Source organism: Cornus florida, unplaced genomic scaffold (assembly GCF_030987335.1).
Source record: "Cornus florida cultivar Cherokee Brave unplaced genomic scaffold, ASM3098733v1 CherokeeBrave_3.0.0_Hap2_Chr09, whole genome shotgun sequence".
NCBI lineage: Eukaryota > Viridiplantae > Streptophyta > Magnoliopsida > Cornales > Cornaceae > Cornus > Cornus florida.
The window spans coordinates 52,481,204-52,498,109 of NW_026775579.1; positions in this window are offsets into that span (position 1 = coordinate 52,481,204).

A 16,906-nucleotide genomic window follows, 5' to 3' on the forward strand; every position below is an offset into this window, starting at 1 on the left:
AAAATTTTGACAACCAAGGTCACAAAAATGAATCTCTCAAAACCGTGCTTGGCAACACCAAGCTAAATCAAAATTCCTCAATTTTTCATCAATCCATCAACAACCACTGGAACTACGATTCCTCAAAGCCACACCTAGTCGTAACTAGGATGAGAAAACTCTACAAGTAAGCCATATCCAACATCGATCCTTCAAAACTCTTCCTAAGAGTCAACCATATCAAGGTCTCCAAAACTGAAACAAGTCTCCAAACGACATTCTCAAAAGAGCATCGAGCTCACCTCACGAATCAAACAAATCCTCAATCAAACGGACACAAGTCCCCTTAAAATGATCTCACACCAATCCACTCACACCGAGCACCACAACCCGTCAACAACCACGACAAAACTTCCCAAGGGAAGACACGAAAGAAAAGGAACCACCAGTCCTAAGAAGGACAACACTATGACTCAGTCTCTGAAACGAAAGACAACAAGGTCAAAGACTTCACCCCCTACATAGAAGTAAGTCGACCAAAATCAACCAAATCCTCACCAAGGACTCAAGACAACAATGGTGATCCTTACGGACCAACCAAACCCCAAAGCTGTGCATAATGCAATGAAGAGAAGAGACTCACTCCTTGTGAAGTCCCTAACACGAACCAACACAAAACCCTTGTGGAAACTCGCATACACACTACGTGCGACTGAGGGAAACGAATGGGGAAAACCAAACCTGGAAGTTATGCATATGACAAGGAAATGCAACTACCAAGAAATAAATCTACTCACATAGATAAAAATCAAAGGTACAACACGTCTCCACGTAAGCACAAAAGCATGTCACTAAAGCGCAATAACAACATGGCATCTCTAAGCATATAAAGAAGGCATACTAATGCCACACAACAAGAAGGCAACTGTGGACGTACTTTCACCACAATATCAGAAATCATACTACTAACATGGTAGTAAATGAAACTGCAGAAAATAAAAAAGATGCAACAATGAACCCTACGGACATCATGTCCTAGAGTGTCTAGATAAAAGGAAAGATCAATCCTAGCCATAAACTGTCTCCAAAAACCAATGCGATAACAACCTGTCTCAAAATAAACGTAAGCCTTTACCACAATGGTAAGACTCCAACAATCCAACTCCGAATTTAGAGGTGACACTACAAGTGACACTAACAATGCAATGCTCTCACCAACCTAAAACATCGATCAATCGACTCGATCCAAAAAGCATCATCATACAAAGAGAACTTAAACAAAATGGCTACTTTAGCTATACAATTAGACAACCGAATCAATCTCCAAAATTGTCTCCAAAACGACCATCAATCACCGTCTCAACACCAGATGCACAAAACAAAACTCACATCATTGCCACCCAAAAGGACAACGCCTATCGGAACAAAAACCAACGCTGATTCCATCCGAACTGCGTTCGTAGCTAGCCAGCACGGTAGCATGTCAGTGCCATGCACCCACCCACAAACGCACCCGCCCACGAAAATTGCAATCTCAGAGGAACCTTCCAAAATAACTAAGGATCCTAAGAGGTCCATAACCTCATCATGGCCCCAAACCAATAAATCCAGCACTACAGCAACGCCAAATGACTCACCTCACAAGAGCCTAAACAAAAGATGACCATCCACCTACCTCAAAACCAATACTAGGTCGACAACAACCTATACTACCACGAAACTGTGACTACAATCACCATCAACCTCAACTCGTGTCTCAATGACCAATTCTGTGTCATGCTAAATATGCAACACAATTGTGCATATACAATTATAATCTAACATACGTCACATGTCATGCTCTTTACATTAGAATAAAACAATGCTAAACAAACGGCATACAACATGTAGCACGTAAGCACATAAATATATTATCAACCAAAATATATTATCATAAAGCATATAAACAAATAGAACATGGCAACAAAAGCATGATATGCACCCAAAACCCATCATCCTAAGGTTTTCGAACCTAGGAGCTCTGATACCACCTATGACGATCCTGGATTTTTTAACCCAGTGTGTCCTGTGATGACCCAAAACGGATACAAAATGCGGAAGCAAAAGATAGAACAATAGTCTATAGAGATAAAACACTCCTCTAAGACACCAATGTGACCCTCAACGAGGTCACAAAACACAAAAGAAGCAAATACGGAAGCGATGTTTAAAAAATGGATGAGAATGAACCTAGGGGTAAAATGGTCATTCCACACTAAAATGGGTGCCACTGTGCACACCATTGGAAATACAACAAAAAATTAATGAATTTAGACTCAAGAATCACCTGATTCGGAGTCTGAACGACAAAGATATCAAGTTCTGAAGTCGAAGGAAGGGAAACCCTATCCCGGTTCGAACCAAAAACAGACACTACCTTACTAAAACTTGAATATCTAGAACTAAAAGAAGAATATGAAGCTCTAATTGATACCATTGGAAAGCTTATTTCGACACGGTGAATTTAGACTCAAGAACGGACCAATGTGGAGTTAAAACGAAGAAGATATGATGATTTGAAGTTGGAGGTGCAGTGCTGAACCAAGACACAAACACACACACACACGAACAGTACCTCGAGCTCTTATTAAAGGGCTTTGAGGGCTTAAATGGCACACGTCTAAGGGCCAAAACTATCTGCCCCATCTTCGAGCGCCCGAACCCCCCTTAGAGCGCTCAAACTGCTGTAGGCTGCACTTAAAATGCAACCTTGAAATGCAATTTTGAGGACTTTCTGGGCCTTTTGAAAAAAAACACAAAGAAGAAATCCCCCCTCAAAATCATGTTTTCTAGCCAACCATGCCAAAAGAAAACTTTATTTTTTATGTGAAAACCCCAAAATGCCCTTATGCTCAATCTAGGCTCAAAACGGTAAAAATGTAAGTTTGCACCAAACATACATTTGACCCCAAATGCACTTCTAGGCTGAAACGAATATGCACGCAAATGTAATAAGTGATTTTGAGCACGCGGGAATGGTCCGCGACTCCCGAAAATGGTCGAGTCAAAATCCAACCCCCCAACGGCCAAAAAGGCGAAAATGAATTTGAAATGGAAATTTTGAAAACCAAAATTCACAAATGACCTTAAATTACCATTTGGCCCTTGGCTACACTTCAAACATGAATAATGAGACCCTATGAAAGAATGACAACAAATTTTTCACACCCGATGCAACCATGGCAAAACTATTACTTAATATTTCTCAATATATTCATAATATTTCATGGAGTCAAAAAGTACAAAGGATACAAAATACAAGTCATTGGCCTCCGGCCTCATCTCATACATGTCAAATACATTGAAAAGAGTGTACTCGTGTACACATTATATGTTTAAATTCAAATATACATATTTTGACATATAAGGCTACAAATGGCTTTTCAAGCCAACCTTTACAAGAAATGGAAATCTTCAAGTCCATCAATCATCCAAGCATGACGAGAATCGCAACCTTGATTCTTGTACCTGAAATATGCCCCAGTAGCGTAGGGGTGAGTAACATAAAGCTACTCGTAAGAAATGAGCATGCATCGACCTACGTTTTACAAGTTTACATGATTTAATTATTGTGGTTCATTCCACCTAACGTCTATGTCAAAGGTGAGACTCAAGGAGCATCCTAGCTACCTAAGATCATTTCTAGCATCAATCACCTCTTTCATGCAATTCCAAACAACATAGAAACATGCTATACAAGCAACAAGATATAGATTCTCAAAGTTATCAACTTGAAATCTAAAATGCTAGAATAACCAAAATGGGTCATGCCACCTAACGTTTATATTCCAAATGAATCTATAGGATCATTCTTAAACCACATTTGAACATATAAGGCATAATGTACTTAACAACATCAAAGTTCATAATGATTCATTAAAATCATAAAGCATAGATGTACTTAACAACATCAAAATGATTCATTTAAAATCATAAACATAGATGTACTTAACAACATCAAAATGATTCATTAAATTCATAAACATAAATGTACTTAACAACATCAAAATGATTCATTAAATCATAAACATGGATGTACTTAACAACATCAAAATCGCCAATAACCAAAACCACAAGTTACAATATAAACATGATTGTTAACTTGGAATTGAATGCGAAACCAAATAGTGGAAGACTTGGACATCTAAGCTCGGAATTCTGCCGAGACCTCAATGGTTATTCCGGGCACTAACCCGCAGGGAAGACCACTTTAAGTGCGCACTATCTCAATTGGGGAGAACTCATACCTCCCGCACTAGAGCCAAACTCTAGCCATGTTACTAGTAACCATGTCCCAAGAGAATCCAAAATAATCAAATAAGTTCACAACTTATACGTAATTTATATAATGCACAAAAACCACATTCCATGCATAAGTAGGTTGAAACCACACAATCCATGCCTTAGAGTTTCAATTCTAAAATGACATACATAATGTCATTTACAAAGTGTGCAATTCACTACACATGGCATCAATATATTCCATAAAGAAAACATGTTCTCATGAATATAAATATAATAACAAAGTTGTCCAATGCTCAAAACACAACAAAGTGAATACATAACAAGTTCAAGTCCATGATTTGAATATAGAAACAACTTCTAAAATACCAATATATTCATGGAGCCATTAGATGGAATTTAATTAAACAAGATAATCAAATTCTCTAGATTTCAAATCAAATTCGAATAACCTCAAATTAATATATGTTAAACAACATAGCATGCTCATTACATATATCAAATGAGCAAGATAGCATCATATAGAATTTAATTAATTTAAATTAATCAAATCTCTAGATTTCAAAAGTTATTTAAATGATTCCAAATTAAAATATATCAAGTACCAAATTATGGTCATACCATATCTCAAGTCTAAAATGGAATAGAAGTAAAATACAATTTACTAGAATTTAATTCAAATTAAATCCATTTAATCTCTAGATTTGAAAACTTATTTAAATCATACCAAATTAATATATATCAAAGATTAACTCATGGCCATGCCATTTACCAAGTCTAAAATGATTTATATGCAAGATATGATAAATCACTAATTTCCCAAGTTAGAAAAAGACTTGCATACAACTTATATAAGCATCAATAGCAGGCAAGAACAACCCTATAACATCCCCTACCTCACTAGAGAAGAGTCTCTTTAGAATCCAAGGCAAATTAACACAAAATGGCAAACCCTTATAGGGTTATGTAAAGGAGGATGAGGGGAAGAAAAAGTGTTCCAAGCTTCAAGGTCTAAGGTGAGTGGAAGGCCCTCAAAATCAAGGTCAAGGCTTAAGGCTTCAAGCTCCATCCATGGAGGCTAGGGTTTTCTTACAAGAGAGGGAGGAAATGGAAAATAATGAAGATGAAATGTGAGTGGAGGGGATAGAGATCCTCCACTCACTATGTGCTCTTACACTACCTCTCACACACACACTAATGCAAGATCAAATTGTGAGCTTACACTTGTCACTCATCCAAGCATCCATTGTAGGCTTAATCCTAAGCCTACACTTGTCAACCATCCAAGCCAACAAGTGCACCAATCCTAGGCTAACAAGTGGGTGAATTTTCATCCTCCACATGTCATCATCCAAGGCATCAAGGTGTCCCCACACAAATGTCAAGAAGTGGACCAATGGGAGTGTGACACATGTCACACTTTCCGGAAATTGCAAAAAGGTCCTTTTTGAAAATATCTTCCAAATTAAATTGCAAAATGGTCCTTAAGACAAAAAATTATTACTTTACAGTAATTACACAAAAACTCCAAAAGTTAGGAAAATTACAAAAAGGTTATGCGTATATACCCTTTACAAGAAAAGTAAGCACTTAGCATACTTTTCTACAAAAGTGAAAATACACATAGTATGGAATTTAAATATCGTGGATGCATGCAAAATTAGAGTCAAATCTGAACATGAAAAGTGAGGTTATGCTAACAAAATGACAATCGAGAAAAAGACGAAAGTGAATAGTGTCACAAAAGTGAAAAATGTGAAAATGACTCGGTCCTCAAAGGAAGTCGTCAATCCAAAGAAAAGAGTCTCGGAAACCGTCCCTGAGCACTCAAGATGACACTAAGTGACAAGAAACCGAACTCAGAAAGGAAAAGATCAACGGAAAAAAAAAAATATCCGTGAAAATCTAAGAAAAGGAAAGGAAAGAAGATGACCGGGACATTACATGTATAATGGAGGACCATTGTTAAGATATGGTCTTAACAGCATCATTGTTAGGATATGGCTTGCTGATACATATATGGGCTGACTAATAAGTTTAGACTCATACGTTTTGTCATACCATTGTAAGGATATGGTTATGACTTTAAATTGTGCCATTGTCAGGATATGGCTATTGTGACTTACATACGTATATTTTAATTAGGTACTATGATACGAGCTTGAGATCTCAGGATCGATGGTTAGGGTTAGCATATATTGCCAAATGAAATGGGTAGCTGGATATAGGGATGTATGTGCCCTGGTAGAAGAGGTACTCATGACCACCTTGTGTGCGCTTGCATGAGACCTACTATTTTGTAATTGGCAATTATCGTAACCAAAACAAGTTTAAGTCAAGTTGTAAATCAAGTTACTATATCAAGATCGACGTTGACTACGAAATTAGAAAGTTGTTTAAACTTACCATGATTGAAGGTTATTTGAAGAAAAAGGTAAGAACAACACATTAGAAAGGATTCTAAACAAATTAGGACACATTCTACACTTGGTAGTTATTTTTAACTTACCACACAGTGTTTTAAGGCTTAAAAAAATCAAGTTTGAAGTTCTGGTCAACTTGAACCGGTTCAGCCCCTCTGAATCGATTCAAGGCTTCAAGTTGGTCTCGAATTACCAACTGCCAAACTTGAACTTGTTCAAGTAGTCGTGATAGCAATCCAACTTTCAGTTTCCTTTCTTGATTTGTTTCCAAGTTGGTTTAGAATTGTACCAAATCCTATGCACGAATTTTTTCATATTTTTAGAGGGATTAGGTTATTCTATAATCTATATAAACTTTGTCATACACATAGGTTTATTCACGGCTTTTGCATTATCAATTTATTATTCTTAAAGGCCTTAGAAAGATTTTTGTTTCAGAAAATCTTAGAGATTTTTCTGTTAGTCTTTCTAGAACACACACATATTCACATAGTGATTTTAGAGTTATGTTGTTCGAATCCTGATCGTGATCATACAGTTGCGTTTGCTTTGATCAGACAAAAATAGATCCACTTCTACATCGAATTCAGACGATTGAAGAACAGAAGTAAAAGTGATCACACTTTGAAAGGGTTGGAGCACTCGTGGAGTGTTGTCTAATCTACCTGTTACTCTTCTACAAAGATCAAGCATAAACCTAAGGTTAAGTTGTTGTTGGACGGGGAGTTGCAAAGCCAGATGATTGTCAGCAATTGATGTTTGGTAGAACGATAGGGTGTGAGCCAGAGTCAAAGTTTAGTGTACTTTGTTTCAAATATAGTGGATCAGTTTACTTTGGATTGCACAGTCCACGATGTTTTTTCCACACAAACAGTTGACGTATTTTATCAATTGGGTTTTCCTCACTAAAAATCCTGGTGTCATCTATAATTTCTACTTTACTTTGTTTTATCTGCATGTGATTAGTTGTTTAATTATTAAAATAAAGAAAGTTAGAAAAACACAAGATCTATTTTCAAAATAATAAAAACTTTCTAAAACATTCTGCTACATACAACTCACACTATCCAGTTGAGGTTGTCTTATGATCCAGTGAGAGTCTATAGTGTGTATACTATTGTATATTGACCTACATAGTTATTGTGTGAGTCAGACTAGGATGGATCGTGTGTCGGGTCCCTGTGTGGGATGTAGTAGAAAGGGTTTGTTCGTGGGTTTTGACCCACCTTTGTTGTTTTCGTTTTAGGTCCTCGTCAATTCTAGATAGAGAGTCTGTTCGTACAGAGCAGAAGCCAATCTTCTTCACTCTTCCGTGGTCATCAACGTAGGACTCTACATTATGTTTTATTATTTCTGAGATATACATTCATTCTTCATTTATTTGTTTGGGATTTTTATTAGGGGTTCACATAGTATGGATTCCCGAGTTGTTCTTTGAAGATTTATTATTATTATGGAAATTTATTGGAGATTACGGTATCAGAGAATTTATTATTTAATTATTATTTTTGATTTTCCTTTTAGCGATATTTATTTATTTTTCCTCTTGTATTCTGTGCTTGATTATTATTGATTGGATGATATCCCCTGATTTTGTGCACGGACCTGATCAACTCGTGTTCCGAAATTAGGAGGTATCAAATTATTGCCCTCATAATCGTATTTCTACCTCTAGCTCTTGAACAAGCTTTTTGAAGACCCGAAAAAACATCTTCCTTACAGTATTTCTTCATTCATTCGCATCCAATTTTTTTGCAATGCATTTTCGCATGCATATACATATATATATGTATCTATAGGTTAGAAAAGATATTTTGTGGGACATGATTGGCATTGTAGTAGAAGGTTAAGGGCACAAAGGTAACTTAGCATAAAGTGACATCCACCCACAAGGTGACACTTGGCTAAAGGAGAGCCATGTACACATTTTTAACTTGGCTAACCCTCATTTTCTCTTCCACTCTCGGCTAGTCTCTCTCTCTCTCTCTCTCTCTAACTTTCTTCATCTCTCTTTATATCTATATACACACACACATATATTCCATACTTTAAGGCCATTTTTTAGAGCCTTAAGGTGAGATTTGAGAGGAGAGCAAGGAGAGGAAGTTAGAGATGTAATATTTCTCATTTTTCTAATTTCCATTTTTTGGGGATTTTTTAATTTTTCAAAATTTATTTACTTATTTCCTCGTTTTGCATGCTGGGAATCGTGGGGTGTGTCGGATGAGTTCTGAGGGTTGGTTTGAGCATTTTTTCGAGTTCGGGACTCTTACAAATGCATCGTTGGCCATTTCGGCATTTTTCAGTTTTTCGGGCTTGGAGTTCCTAAGTGGGACTTGCAACTTGATTTGTCGTGGACGGGGTTATTTTTAGACGCCATTATTTTTCTTGCATCATTATTTAGGGCTTGTTTATGTGGTTATGTGGTGAAATGTATGTTTATAGCATGTGTATATGTATAAGTGTATATAAAAGAGACAAAATAGATATTTTGTCACGTGGGAACCGCTGTTGACTATTGTTATTATAAATGACCACATGGTCATTCTTTTATACATTTTTTCCTTTTTCCTCTGCTGAAAGTTCTCTCTCTCCGCAGTTCAATTTTTTTTTTCTCAAGCTTTAAGCTTAGATCCCTCATTCTCTTCTTGGAATTTGATGTTGTCGAAGAAGGCAAAGTCGGAGAGTGCGTCGAGAGCTTCGATTTGATCGAAGCAAAATTGGATTTAGAGCACCTTGGGATATTTGAAATTGGGTTGAATTTGGGGCTTTTGCTAATTAACTGAGGTAGGGGTTTCTAACGCGCATGTTACTTGATTTCGGTGAATTGATTTCTCTTAATTTGGCTCTAGCATGCTTGATTTGCATAAACTTGTCTATGGTAATTTGGGGTTTATATACATCAAATGGTGGTAGTTGTGTTTTATGTGATAATTGAGTTAATATACATCCTTATTTGAACTGCTATGGAAGAGCATGCTATATTTAAATTATCATATGCCTAAAATGTTTATGTGCTTTGAATGTGAGATGATTATGTGAAATTTAATGTGCTAAATTACTCCCAAAGCATGCTAGTATGACATGGATCGAATGTGTGAAATTGTATACTTGACATAGTATTGAAAGGCATGAAGCATTCATGCGTGGCATCGGGCAAGAAACGAGAAATATGATTTGAAAAGAAAAGAAGTGTGATTTAGGAAAATTTTTGAAAAGTGGTTTGCGAAAATCCGGGTAGGGGTTACCTAGTGGTCTGTGGCATTAATGTGACCTAAAGGGAACTAGGGAAGGACCCTAGCGTGGTTGGTTGAGTTACCTAGGCCCCAAATGACGCCTTGGAGTTGCTATGTGGTTAGGGATAGTTAGCCAATCCTTCTCTTATGGCGCCATGGAACCGCTATGTTGCATTAACGGTTTGGAATGAAAAAACAGAAAAGTTTTGGAAATAGGGAACGACATTGGTATATCATTGCATCCCATTGGCATGGCATGGCTTATATATGATTTAGTTGATCTTGTTGTAGCTGTATTTTCTTCCAAAATAGTATGATCCTATTCCTCGTATTCTATGCTTTGTTTAGATTCATGAGGTCATTAAAAGTTATGTTTTAGGCACCTCCTATTGAGTCATTGTGCTCCCTCCTTCATTATTATTTTAAGGTCACGGGAAGGAAGTGGCAGATGACGCCCCTCCACAAGCCTAGGTGGATTAAAGGACTGTTTTTGGTTGTCTTTGTAATTCGAACTCCATTTTGTAAAACATTAACATGATATGTTTAACCTTGTAACTTGTGGCTTGTAATTGCAACTATAATCATTTTGTAGCATTTGGATGTAATTTAAACTATTTTGTAACGGCCATTGATTTATGTAATGGACTATGTTGCTATTTTTAAATGGATGGGATGTAATGAGCCACTTGAATGACTTTATTGACGATTATGATTATGGGACGTTATTGCAAGTTTATCATGAGTTGGGACAGGTTTTATAACAGGTTTTGGCTCACAAGTGAGCCCGATTAGGTGTAAGACCTTTAGAATCATGATCGGTAGAAAATGAAGTTTCCAGGGCTGTCGGCCTGCTGACAAGGCTTGCTAACCGACCAACAGTGCACTTCGAGGCCAAACAGTGAGTTGGGTTTCTGAAACCATCATTTCGGCCGGCTGACTAACTCAGTCAGTTGACCGACCCTTCAGTTTCAGCCAGTCGACATGTGATACCCCTCGGATCCGAGACACAGGTTGATTAGGCCCAGGCCCAAACCCGAGAGAAATATCAAACAATTAATATTATAAAGTGAACATATAATACAAAAAGAAATAAGAAATAAAATAATAAACTGAAGGAATGCTAATTGAAAATCCTTAAAATAAAAATATTCAAATCTGACAATCCAAAACTTCATAAGTTTAACAACTCGGGAATCCATCTCTAGTGGACCCCTAATAATAATCCAAAACGAAATAACGATAACTGAAAGAAACATCCAAAAATAAACTACGGAGAGAGTCCTACGTCGTCGGAAGAGTGAGTAGTAGTCTCTACTCAGCACAATCAAGTCTAAGTCTGGAGCTGTCGTGTACCTAAAAAAAATAAAAGTGGGTCAGGCCCACGAACAAGTTCTAACCTACTACAATCCAAGCAGATACTCGATACGCATATACATCCTACGCAGTTCAATAATAGCTAATAGTCCTTACATAAGTATATTCACACTACAGAACTCTCACTGGACTATGGAGGGGGTCTCAACCTGAATAGAAGGCAATATGCGAAAAAACACCCAAAGGTGGGCATGCGTACCTAGACCTAATAGGGTATATCTCAACCTCTTATATCCAGCTACGCATCCTATTGCATATACGCTCCTTAACTGACGACTCTGAGACTCAAGCTCAGATCGCAGTACCATAATATATATATTTAAAGTCTGTCCTATCCATACAAAGTCCAGTTAGTCGTTCAGCTTGTGCAGCTTCTTTGGCTTAACATAACTTACGAGTAATCCGAGTAGTCATTCAGCTTATGCAGCTTCTTTGACTCAATTATAAGTAGGATTTATTTTAATATCCATTCCCTTATTTCGTGTAGGTAGGATTTAGTATTTTGAAACTAATCCAAACCTAGGCATGCCACCGTCCCATACCGGTGCATGTAATCCAACATCCACAGTTGACAACACAGGTAATAAATGCCATTATCAACTATATAGTCTATCCAGCAATAATCCAACATCCACAGTTGACCATACAAATAACAAATGTAATTATCAACTCTATAGTATATCCAGCAATCAACAGTCAATCATTCAATTGTAAACATCAACTGCTTCACATTATGCATGCTAAACCTTTGTTATTTAACAAGCTTATTTATCACTACTCCACCCAGTTTCATGATTGTTAATATAGATCATATATATATAACCTTTAAATAAATCCAAGTAAGCATGAAAGTTTTGTTTTACAAACTTACATACTTATCTTATATTACTCCACCGTTGTTCAGGAGTGAACAACACAGTTGTCATGCGGATGGTAAATACTGTGTTATCACGCGGGTTTCTTTTTAGAGTTTGAAAGCTGTGAACTGGAGTCATATTTCAAATGTGTTTGGGGTGTCAGAAGGTAGTACTCGTTGCTGAGAATCCAAAAGGATAGATTGTTGCTTTGAAGTGATTTAGGACGAGGGTGATCTCGTAGGTATAACAGGTAGCCCTATTTGACCTTTCGTCGGGCCAAGGGTGTTCCAAAGAACAGTGAAGAGGAAACGTGATGATGTTGACGCTAGGGCGTGAGGTTTCTTTGGCTGAGTGTAATACTCATATATTTTAAAGAATTATTTAATTAAATTAATTGCCTTTAAATGAATTTAATTGAGTTATTTATTTTAAATTAATTATTTGTTTACTTGTTTATTTGATTTATTGATATGATGATGTGCTTGATTGTTAATTGATTTGTTAGCTTGTTGATTTTTATTTGTATGGTATGACTTGGTTGTTAATTCTTATTTGATTATGTGCTACATATATTTAGTTATTTTAATATTAAGTGTTTATTTATTTAATTATTTGTTTAAGTTTAATGAACTAGGCTTGGATTATTTAGACCAAAGAATTTGAGTCTCGGGCTGGAGAAGGAAGCCTTAAAGGATTTGGGATGGTTTAAAGGCCGATGGATTTATGCATGAGTATATATATTAATATATTAATATTATATATATATATATATATATATATATATATATATTATGCATATTAAATAGATTATATAAATATATATATATATAATTATATATAGAATTATATATTTATAGTAAGTATATATGTATAGGACTATATGCATATATATGGTAAGTATAGTTAAAAAGGATTTATAAATATATATGACATAATATATATATATATATATATATATATATATATATATGTTTTATGTATATTAAAATAGTTGGAGTCCTACATGGAGGAGGATTTGAAATGGCAATATATATTATTTATTTATATTTATATGTGTCATGTATATTTATATTATTTATATTTATATGTATATTAACATAGTTGGAGTCCTATATGGAAGAGGATTTGAAATGGCAATATATATGATTTATTTATTTATATTTATATGTGTCATGTATATTTATATATATATAATAATATATGTGTATATATATTTTATTTAAGATTATTATTATTTTTATTTGGGTAGTTATACTAGGAATAGGATCAGGGTAGTAATGTGTATAAATATACACATAAAGTTATATTGTTAGAAGGTTTTTCACGTTAAAAAAATCTATATAAGAGAGACAGAGAAGAAGAAGAAGAAGGGAAGGCTAACAAAGAGGAGGCCGAATCAGAGAAAGAGGACGTCGAATTTGGAAGAGACAACCAAGGTTAAAGCGTCGGTTTCATTTCAAAACCTTCAGGCAAGTTCTTTTCAAACTCTCCTCTTAGAATCCATAAATTTATCACTTTGGGTATCAAAATCTATAAATTAAATTGGCATGCTAATCACCTAGACATAGGATAAATGCATGGGAAGAAATTGACGTGTATATATACATATATATATATATATATATATATGATTAATTAGACATTAGGATAGAGGAGTTTAGGTTAACCTATATCATACATTATATGAGTCGTTGGTTAACCTATATTGTACATTAGAAGAAAATGAATAATCATTCTTTAACTAGTAAACTTTCTCAAATTTTGGGAACTTGAACCCGTTTTAGTATTCTTTCTGTATCTCTTTCCTCGAGTGTTAAAACGGCTTAAATCTTGCCTAAGTTGAATGAAAATTCAAAGATCTACAATTTTGTATTTCACGAAAATTTCATGAAATGGATGTTTACCTTGTAAAAACTAGGGTGGAAGACAGAATGAATTTTGTATATACATATATTTTATCCAATAATTGTTTTAGCCAATTATATCATAAGACGTGTTGGTCAAATATATATCTTATCCCATAATTGTTTTAACTAATTTGGATAATTTGTATTGATTGGGTGTTCGCTAAATAATTCTGAATATTTATATTTAACGTGTAACGTGTTATTTGAACATTACTAAATTATGTAACCTACGTATTATATACGCCTACGTGTTATATACTGCCACACACAAATAAATAAATAGAACCTAATCAACTAATAAGTTGTTCATTAAAATTTAGCTTGTTTATATATGTGCTGGTGTTGTTGGTAAAATCATAATAAGTTGTTTATTTAAATTAATTATATGCTTATAACTTGCATGGAGTGCCTATGTATGATTTATTTTATAGTTAATTGTAAAGTTTGGTACATGGTTAAATTGGAGGCAAGGATGAGTTGTCAAATGCATAAATAAATTGCCTTATTAATTGTGTGAATAAAATACATACATGGGGAGAATGGATGAATTGTTAATTAATAGTATGGATAAAAACATATTTTTGGAGGTATGGATGAGTTGCCAAGACATAAACAAATTGTCTTTTAATAGGCATGATTGATTTGCCAAAGTATAAATAAATTACTTCTAGAGGATTGGTTGAGTTGCTATAGTATAAATTAACATACTTCTAGAGGCATGGTTGATTTGCCACAACATAAATCAATATTTGTGGAGGCATGGATGAGTTACCAAAGTATAAATAAATTGTTAGGTAAGTTAGATGATTAAATATACATCTATGGATATTGTGTTTATGAGTTGGAGGTGATAAATATTCTTATATTAGAATAAACTAATGTTTAAAGGATAATATATTATTTTATAATATTAATAAAATAATATTAGTGAAGGCATGGATGAGTTGCCAAAACTTAGATCTTTGTTACGTGATCTTTATAAATAAAATCATACATTAGTGGAATTTGGGATTTGGATTGAAGGAAAATATTTTTTGGATTATTATTTATTATTTAAATGGGTAAATAATTGTTTAAAAATGGAATTTAGGTTTAAAGGAGTTTTCTCTTAAAAGGGGAATGTACTTGATGGTTAATTTAAATATGGAGGTAGTCTTATCATTGTTTATAGTCTTGGATTTCAAAGAATATATTCACGAACCTATTATTTATATATTTATATATATAATTTATATGTATCATCTTAATTATATTAAAGGTTAAAACTTTAATTAGTATGATTTTAGTTAGAGATATTTTATTTATCGGTTTTCAGAGGCTTGGTAGAGGGAACTTTCTCGCCGGTCTAATCCATGATTTATTTTTCAGGTTATTAGAAGTTCCAGTCTCGAGGTTGAGGATCCGCAACTGGGAGACTGTTCTTTAATCTACTCATCTTGTTTAGTTTTTAGTGTTGTTATTTATTGTTAGATGTTATGTACAAAATGGTGGATTAATAGTTTATGGTTTAGGGGTCCTTGACTTATAGGATTCCCGAGTTATATTTTAGAATTTTAAATTCATGGAATTTATATTTGTAAAGGAGATTTTATTTTATTAATAGAATTTCATTTAGCTATCTGTTCATTGTTTTTATTCTTCTTGTGTTCTATATTTGTTTATTGCCATATTGTTTTTGATATCCTCGTGTTTTCGGGTGTGGGTTTGGCCAACCTACACGTGGAAATTCGGGAGTATCATACTGAGTATGTAGGTTACCTTAGGAGGAATGGTTAAAGTAACAGGTTAAATGTTAACGGCTGATTGTTACTGTAGTTAGTTGTGAGGAGACAATGGGATGTTGAGCACTCTAATTTTGGTGCTTATTTTCTTTTCTGGGATTTGTCGGCATGGCGTTGCCGAATAGGGAATGTTGAGAGTGAGGTATACTCTCGCATTATGTTTGTGTCATCTTAGGGATGCTTAAGAGATCGCTGTGATACCCCTCGGATCCGAGACACGGGTTGATTAGGCCCAAGCCTAAACTTGTGGGAATATCAAACAATTAATATTTTAAAATGAACACAGATTACAAAAAATTGAATTAAAAGAAATAAATATTAAAGCTGGAAGAAGTATTAAATATAAAATCCTCAAATACTAAAGATCATCCAATAATCCAAAACCTCCAAGAGTACAACTCGGGAATCCATCTAGTGAACCCCTAAATCAAATCCCAACTGAACATAACATAACTGGAAATATAACCAAATCTAAAATATGGAATGAAATCCTACGTCGTCGGTAGAATGAATGATAGTCTCTGCTCAGCACGATCAAGCTTAAGACTGGAACCGTCCGATACCTGAAAAACTATAAGAGTGGGTCAGGCCCACGAACAAGTTCTAATTTAACTACAATCCATACAGTGACCCGATATGTAGATACACCCTAGATATCTCAAAATTTTTATTTAGTCCATAAATACATATATATCCACACTAAGGGACATTCACTGGACTACAGTAGGGGTCTCAACCTGAATAGAAGGCAACATGCGAAAACGCACCCAAAGGTGGGCATGAGTACCTAGACCTAACAGGGTACACCTTAATCTATCATAGCCAACTACGCATCCACTGCATATATGCACCCTAACCAACGAACCTGAGACTCAAGCTCATCTCGTGGCTCTATAACCATATATCTAAAATCCGTCTAAAGCTAGAGTATGTCATTCAATTATTCATTGAGCTGACATACAATATACAATCCAGTTAGTTACTCAACTTATTCAGTTGATATGACTTAACTACAACCAACTAATCCAGGAAGTCATTCAACTTAGTCAGTTGATCTGACTTAAACAC